Below are 9047 nucleotides of genomic sequence, written 5' to 3'. Positions count from 1 at the left end.
CAAAGTGCTTCTCTTACAGGTTTGACAGAGAAAAAAATGGGCTTTTTTTGCATGTCACGCCTTTCTATTTCATTATCATTTGTGAACTGGTTGTCTGTGTTTCACCTTAGTGCGATCCCTGCCCTCTGGTTCACAATTACCACTGGCTTATGGCCAGTGGTAATTGTGAACAAGCAGTATGGCTTCTGTGGCCATACTGCTTGCTGATGTCAAATCCGTGCTGCACCAGGAAATGCACTGACTGGTGCTCTATGATGTACTCCTCTGAACACAGAATGGTGAGGTTATACACCTGGACTAGGTACGAGTCTGCAGGCTGGGGGAAGAGAATGAGGATGCGTTTGATCACCTGTTACATTTGTGAAGTCTGCAGTGGCAGTTTCTGTAATGTAATACACAAAGATCTAATAGCGTTATTTAACTCTGTGTATCAACAGTCTAACTGGCACTGCTGTACCAGCATGTTACACTTATGAGTACTGTGTAATAACTGGTTTAATGTGCAGTACGTGACAACATTTAAGCTACTCTAAGTATCATTTTTGCACATTTTGATCCAGTTTCTTGTAGCATCCGATTCCCAACAAGAGGATGGAGCGGGACCGGGTTGCATGATATATAGCTTTGTATCTGTCCTCAGTGGATCTGAAATATTACAAGAGTCAGAGAAAACGACAAGCATCTATTTCCCAAGGCTTCTTGCACAACCTACTAATACACTACTTCAGCTCACAAAGACTTTTACTTACTCAGCCAGCAAAGACTTCCTGTTCCCAAATTTTCTGCAAACCTCCACATTACAAACTGTGCATCTAAAGTGATGAGAAACAGTAACAGTGACGATAAAAGTGATTTGATTTTATTTGAAACCTCGTAGAAACCAAATTATTTCAACATGAAGAACTTGTACTTACCATGTTCAGTGCAACAAAGGATGCCGTTTTAATAGCCACGACCACAGCAGGCCAAAGCTCTTTAACATTTTCATTCTGGACATCAGTGACAGGAACTACCAGTGAAAATGCCATGCTTGTCTCAAACTGCAAAGTTGCTGACAACTACTTGAAACATGAGCTACTTTAGCTCAGGAAGAGTTTTAATTAACACTATTAATTATAACTTTGCACCAGAGCCAACTTTGGCTTTAGTTGGTGTTTTGTTTGGAACAACTTCATTTTGTCCTTTCATTTTCATCAAATATGTAGCAGGTTGAAAAGCTACGTGTTTATTTTTGTAAGAAAACCAATTACCCCCTTATTTTTTGTTTATTATTGTGACTTATTTTGACATTGTTATGTGTTGCCAGACCATGGTTATATTTCATTATGCCAGTAGATGGTGCTCTTGCACTGCTGTGGAACTATCAGAGAGACTCTAGCTATAGGCTCTGCGCATGCGCAGCTCAGAAATAAATGAGCTCCGGCCTGAGCAAGACGCTAACTTCGGTGTCCTCTCTATTAATCCACAGGTACTGACAAACAAACTTTTATGTTACCAAACTGGTTCTAAATGTCATGCAAGTTGAGTAACAACTGTTCGGCTATATTTTGAGATGATAGTGATGATGTTGTTTTGTGGTATTTTGTTGTAATGAGTATTAGTGTATCATCGGCATAATGCTACGTAGCACTATAAGTATATGCTATGACAGTGGCAACCTGTGACTTCCGAAAATGTGTTGTATTGTTTGTTTTAGTGTTAGCCAAGCAGTACTGAGTACATGTATTAAGGGCAAAGCTTTTTATTGGTGAAACAATGTTTGCAGTCGTCTGCCGCCATGTTGTGTTGCGTTCAGGGGACGCCATGTTCAAAAGTAATAGCGTATATGGCGCGAATGTGGGGAAAGGTTGTGTGAATGTGAGATGGGTTATTTTGGTATGTTGTTATGCTTTAGCCGCGAGTGTTTTGTTTAAGTTGTGAGTATGTAAAGTCATTTTGAATTAGTTTGTATTTATTTTGCTTTTGAGAGAATGCTTTTTGTAACTTTATTTATGTTTATGAACTCTGTTATTTTATGGGAAGAATGTATGGTCTAGTGTGATTTGTATTTTGTATATGTAGAAATAAATGAGCTCCGGCCTGAGCAAGACGCTAACTTCGGTGTCCTCTCTGTTAATCCACAGTTTGCTCATATTTAGCTACGCAGTGCTCCCTAGCCTGTGTGCCGCTTGCTGCCGGTCCAGATTCCCCTAGGTCTGGTGCCGGTAACAAATACTTAAGCCCAAGTTTATATCTCATCATTTTTAAAGGCATTTCAAATATTTCCATTAATGACAGATCTTATGCTGGCTCTATATATCATCAACATTCTGATACTGCCAGGTATCTAAACACAAACACTTATTCCAAAAGCTTTCTGAATTTGAGAGAAAATAGACAGAAAGTTTCTTCCTCGTTTCTAAATGGCCCCATCATCTCCAAACAGAGTAACATCAAAACTCTTTTCCCACCCTACTAACCATGCCATGCACACGAATGTTGAACAAAGCAGGACTAATACTACTTCCTTGGGGAATAACATTTTGAATCTCCAGCTACTCAGAAGAAATTATTGATCCAATTAATGGTAAATGGCCTGTATTTGTATAGCGCTTTACTTAGTCCCTAAGGACTCCAAAGCGCGTTCAGTCATCCACCCATTCACACACACATTCACACACTGGTGATAGCAAGCTACTTTGTAGCCACAGCCGCCCTTGGGCGCACTGACAGAGGCAAGGCTGCCAGACACTAGTGCCACCGGGACTTCTGACCACCACCAGTAGGCAACGGGTGAAGTGTCTTGCCCAAGGACACAAGGACTGAGACTTTTTTGAATGGACCAAATCTGCCATTTAAAAGAGAAGAAGATGACATGGGAAAAAGCAGAAGCTTCAGCTAAGTCAGCGGTAGCCTCCAAGAGCTCCGCAGCCACTGACCACGAAGCTAAAGCTAAACTATCTGGTTTGGAAAAAGGCATGTCTGCTTTCAACAAAGAAAATACGGAGCTGCAGGAGAGAATGTTGGAACTAGCCCTTGTGATGTCCTCCCGATTTGCATACAATGCAGTTCATCAGGGGTCAAAAATGTCCCCACTTCATTTGACTGTTTTTTAAAGTATAAAGTATAAATTGTCAATCAATTCAGTGTTACACCTTAGTTTTACTTAAGACCAACACATTAACACAAAATTTACTCAACATTTTACATTTTAGGGCCACCAGACCTTGTTTACAAAAAATAAACCCTGTTTTTTTAGCGAAAACAAATTGAGAAAATTAAATATTTAATTATTTAGATAATTTTGACTATCTGAATAACTAGAGAGTGCTGTATGTTGAACTTTAGTGAGAATTATTATTTTTTTGAACCATTTAAATTTTTTAAATGGCAGCACATAATCACACTTGTGGTCCTCAGGGGTCAAAAATGACCCCACTTCATTTGACTGTTTTTTTAAAGTAAAAAGTATAAATTGTCAATCAATTCAGTGTTACACCTTAGTTTTACTTAAGACCAACACATTAACACATAATTTACCCAACATTTTACATTTAAGGGCCACCAGACCTTGTTTACAAAAAATACACCCTGTTTTTTAGCGAAAATAAAACAAGAAAATTAAATATTTAATTAAATTAAATATTTAAAAAAAATTCTCACTAAAGTTCAACATACAGAGTGCTGTATGTTGAACTTTAGTGAGAATTCTTTTTTTTGAACCATTTATAAATTTTAAATGGCAGCACATAATCACACTTGTGGTCCTCAGGGGTCAAAAATTACCCCGTTTGCTTTGACTGTTTATAAAGCAACAAGTATAAAATATCATCCATCTCTGTGTTTCAAGGTTTTATTCAACTTTATTCCAACTCATTGCCTGACAGTTTTCTATATTTTGGCATGGTAGGAACACCAGGGCATGAGTCTGAGTGAAGGCAAACTTTCATGAGGACAAAGGCGTGTCCATATTTGACCCAAGTGCAGGAGGAAGCTCAGGTTTATTCCTTTGCACTGGTCCCATCATGGACAGCTTTCTTTCTGCAGTTGCAGGCCAAGAGGCATATACAGTAAACAAGCTGTTACAGGTGATTGTTTTCTTTTGGAAACCTGCAATGTTAGGGACAACTCACGTTTCCTGACTGCAGGACAGACGGTTTGCCATCGCACACTAGCATGTTCCATGTACAGCTGGACCTGCATCACATGCTGCCCATGTTTTTGTCTCAAAGTTCCTTGGTTTACTTGGATGTTCTGTTGGAGGGGACAGAGTCCTTTGAAGGGGACTTGGTGCTCATACAGTCACATCAATACCAGGATCTTACATCACAGCAGGAGAAACACCCACTTGTGTTTCAAGTCAAGTCAACACCAACACACACCATACACCTCAAATGGGAGCACGTTTGTGTCATGAACGATGATCATCTATTGTGTCTTTATCAAGAAATTATGTCCTTTTTGTGCTTCTATCATTAATCTTGTGTCACCTTTAAAACTTCTCTACCAGACTCAGGATGTCATAAACTGGCCGTAGCGACTCTACTGGATGCACGGCAGTAAGAATCAACACACCCACATATGCCTACAGCTAGAGCTGGGCGATATAACGATAACGATATGTATCGCGATATAACTTTTACTCGATAGAGAAATTAAACTATCGCGATAGACCTCGCCGCTCTTGTCCTCTTAAAAAAAAAAAAGAAAAAAAAAAAAAGTCAGCCAATCCAAATTAAGTAGCGCAGAGCCGAACCAATCACAGCCGCAGCGTCACGTCACGTGACTTGTTACGTACAGCACAAGTGCCAAGGCGCACGTGCGTATTTGTTTGCGAAGCAGCTAGCAGCTAACCGCCGTGTCGACTGGGTGATGGAGAAAACGAGTGCACCAAGTAGAGAAAAATCAACCGAGAGAATGGAAGAGAACACAGATGACGGCTCGAATGCCGAAGAGATTGTCGAAAGGAAGGGCCGGAAAAGTTCCGTAGTGTGGAGATATTTCGGCTATTTGAAGTCTGACAAAAAACAGAGTAGCACGCACTGTAAGTTGTGCCGACAGCATGTTCCCACCAAGACTGGAAATACAACTAACCTGTTTCATCACCTGAAGCAGTGCCACCCACAAGAGCACGCTCAATCTCTGACTGAAAGTGCTAATTTGTCATCAAAAACAACCGGGGGAATCCCTGCGAAGCAGCAACAGTCAATTGAGTCGGCTTTCTCCAGCGTCTTACCATATGACAAAAAAGCTAAGAGACATAGCGACATAACGAATGCCATAGCCTACTGTCTTGCTAAAGACATGCTACCAATAAACACGGTCGAAAATGAAGGATTCAAGCAGCTAATTAAGGTACTGGATCCTCGTTACCAACTCCCTGGACGTAAACATTTCTCTCAGATAGCGCTTCCAACGCTATATAGAGAGTGCCGTGAGGCTGTTGAGAAGGAGCTACAAACTGTATCGTTCTTCGCTACTACATCCGACATGTGGTCAAGTCGCACGTCAGAACCTTACCTTAGCCTTACTGCCCACTATATCGACCAAGACTGGAATCTGAAAAGCAAATGTCTTCAAGCTGCCTACCTTCCCGACGACCACACGGGTGAAGTAATTGCATTAGGACTGTCAGAAGCGCTTGCATCCTGGGGACTGAGTGAAGACAAACAAGTCTGCATCACAACCGATAGTGGGACAAATATAGTGAAGGCCACATCCCTGAATAACTGGACCCGGCTGCAGTGCTTCAGACATCGACTTCACTCAGCTATCGGTAAGTTGGGAAGCAGAATAAAATTAAAAATGCCTCTTTTAATTGTGTTTTTGAGCCCATGTAAACATATTAAAAGCTAGAGATCTAAATCACTTCAATGGTTATTGTTAAAAAATAAACATCAGAAAGAATATTCTTCATGTCAGCCTATTTATTTGAGGTAATAGTTGCTGTTGGCATGCATAATAGGCAAATATTCAGTCACTCTTCAGTGTAAATCAAGTTGACAAAATGTGCCAAATAAAATTTAGAATTTTGGGGTTCTATCAGGATCCCAATTGGCTAATACAGAACCTCAGCTCTTTTTCCTATAAAGAACATTAAATTATGATTCCACCAAATGGGGCAATTCAAGACAAAAAGAACAAGTGATGAAAACGTCAAACAATGATGTTGATAACACCAGCCTCTGTCACCTTTTTAAATATAAGAAAAAAAAATTTGGTCAGTCTGTCAGCAAAATTTAAAAAAGTAAAAGTACAATCATAGCAAGTAAATGTGTTTTCAGGGCAGTGAAATTTATTTGTGACTGGAAAAAAAAAATCAAAAATCTTAAATTAAATTCTGAGGTTAATATGTGCTATTATTTACCTTTTTATCCACAGAAAAAGCCGGCAAAGACAAGAGGATGGAGCGAGCTGTGGCCGTGTGTAAGAGAGTGGTGGCCACCTTCAGTTTCTCTTGGAAGAAGAAAAGGGAATTGGCTGCTGCTCAGGAGGAGCTTCACCTACCCCAGCACAAGTTAGTGACAGAGTCGCCCACCAGGTGGGGCTCACGCCAAAAAATGGTTGGGAGGGTTCTGGAGCAACATAAAGCTATCTCTCAGGTCCTCAGTGCAGATAAGAAGACCAGGCACTTGGTTCCTTCCTGGCAAGATCTAGATGTTCTGGAGTCTGTGCATGTGGCCCTGAACCCACTACTGGAATTCACAGATTCACTTTCTGGAGAGTGTTACGTGAGTGTGTCCTACCTCAAGCCGATGCTTCACCTTTTCAGAACACAGATTCTGAAACCATCTGAGGATGAAACACAACTTACAAAAGACCTTAAGATGACAGTCATGACATACCTTGATGAAAAGTACAATGACCAGATTACAAATGAACTGCTTGATGTTGCAACCCTGCTAGATCCGCGCTTCAAAGTACAATACATTAATGCAGAACACGTTGATGCCATCAAAATGAGAGCAGTGTATGAGATGTTGGGGCAAATTGAGCACCCATCCACTTCAGCTGGAACGGAGGAAACAGAAGATGGTGGAGCTGCTGCAGTACTACCAACCCAGAAGAAACAGAGAAAGTCACTGGGCAGTTTCTTTAAGAAATCCCACCCCACCAGCACAGGGCTCACTGAGAAAGAGACAGTTGAAAAGGAGCTTGAAAAGTACTTGCTGGCACCTGATGCAGACAGTGAAATGGACCCACTTGAGTGGTGGAAAATCAACGACAGAAGCTTCCCAAGAGTTAGCTGCCTGGCAAAGCGCTACCTGTGCATCCCCGCAACCAGCAGCCCCTCTGAGAGGGTATTTAGTACAGGGGGTAATATTGTGACTTGCCACAGGGCCGCTTTAAAGCCTGAAGCAGTGGATAGACTTGTCTTCCTGTCCCACAACCTGTAGGCTTTTTTCAGACTAAAGTTTATATATATATATATATATATATGTGTGTGTGTGTGTGTGTGTGTGTGTGTGTGTGTGTGTGTGTTGCACCTTGGATGTGTACCTAGGATTTAAAGAATGTTCTGTTAGCATCTTTATTTTAAAACTGTTGGAAAAGCTCAGCTATACAACAAGGAAAGTGAGAATTTCCTTTTAGTTCTCAGTTCATTTGATATTGACAAAAGTTAGTCAATTTTGTCTGTTCTTCTGTAAAAAAAACTAAGATTTATTTTTAGAATTAATATTTTGTTTCTAAGTGGAAGTGACAATTTAGTAGTCTGTTTTGTTTGTTCTATTTTCAAACTTAAACGCTTTAGTGGCTGCTTTTTGTTTAGTTTGCAATATTTGCCTTTATTTATTTGAAACTGAAGTCTCATTTTCCTTAAGTACATCTGCCCTGTTTAACTTATTATGGGAAATAAATATTTAAATCAAAACAAGCGGCTGATTATTTCACATTTTACTTGTGAGCAACGGCACATTTAAATCTTACAAATTTAGTTATTTGGCTTATATCGTGATAGATATCGTTATCGCCTGAAATGAAAAAAACATATCGTGATATGGAAAAATCTCATATCGCCCAGCTCTACCTACAGCTGCATTCGGTCCATTTTTCTTCCTCTCTCGTTGTCCCTCCTTGTTCGTCATCGAGTTGGCTGTAGAGCAGGTCATCTGCTAATTGGATGGTTGTTGGTTCAATCTCTGTGCTCTAGTCTGGAGTTCTTACCAAGGTGTCATTGGGCAAGTTACTGAACCCCAACTTGGTCTCTGATGCATCCATTGGCACGTGAACGTTAAAAAGCAGAATACAAGCAGAATACACTGTGTATAATGCTTTCAGTACTCGAGTAGAAAAGCCACTGAAGGAGTATGGGACCTGGCACATGTGCTTGGACTGTGGTAGATCATCTTTCTCTGAGGCACATGAGAGAGTCATGCATTGTCTGTCACTGGGAAGGTTAGAAGACCAGATCAGTGTTTCCTCACGTTGTCATGGTCTACGGTGGGTGGCTGGAGTTTCCATTAGGCTCCTGAACTGACCTGGGATCCGCCCCTGGGCAGGGCCAGCTCCTGCACACCTGGACACACGTTACTGCAAATATTCCTCTGTCTCAGCTGATTCCTCTTTCCTGCTTGATTCTTTGTCTTCATCATAATTGAAATGGATGATGTGTAGTCCTCTGACACATCTTCTATTTCAGTTTCACATTCTGAAAATTCAAGAAACTTCAAGAAGCCCAGTCACTTTCTCTCCAAGCTCCTCAGACTACCATGTCCTGGATGCCTGAGAACCTACTTGAACATAGTTCAGATTCTTCATCACTTTCCTTCACTTCATAGCCTTCTTCCACTTCTGCAGGTGGCTGATGTGCTTTTTCAGAGAAAGGGTAGCATGTGCTCTAAATATTGACAATATTTTCTATATCTTCTAACCCTGGATCTTCCTGAACATTGATTCTCCCTCCTCATTATACTAGAGGACAATATGTGCTTTGTCCTACTGGTCATTGCTTTGCACAACATGGTAAAAAAAAGTATGCTCATCAAAGTATGCAAATCTCCAGTGCAATGGAGGCTTTTGAGCATACTTTCTGTGTATGTATTATTGTAGAGTCTACCTTACAATAC

General features: G+C 40.6%; 1 long non-coding RNA gene across 1 annotated transcript; it reads right to left on the bottom strand.

Moving 5' to 3' along the window:
* Nucleotides 1-4514: 4514 nt before the first annotated feature.
* LOC113030727 (uncharacterized) lies at nucleotides 4515-8353 on the bottom strand. Its single transcript, XR_003273642.1, has 2 exons — nucleotides 8009-8353; nucleotides 4515-4564 (listed from the first exon to the last, which is right to left on the bottom strand). It is a non-coding gene; the product is annotated as an uncharacterized LOC113030727 (long non-coding RNA).
* Between the last annotated feature and the right edge of the window lie 694 nt (nucleotides 8354-9047).

This window comes from Astatotilapia calliptera, chromosome 10, assembly GCF_900246225.1.
Source record: "Astatotilapia calliptera chromosome 10, fAstCal1.2, whole genome shotgun sequence".
Classification (NCBI taxonomy): Eukaryota; Metazoa; Chordata; class Actinopteri; order Cichliformes; family Cichlidae; genus Astatotilapia; species Astatotilapia calliptera.
The sequence above is the reverse complement of the archived record's forward strand: the minus strand, read 5'-3'. Positions and strand labels throughout refer to the sequence as shown.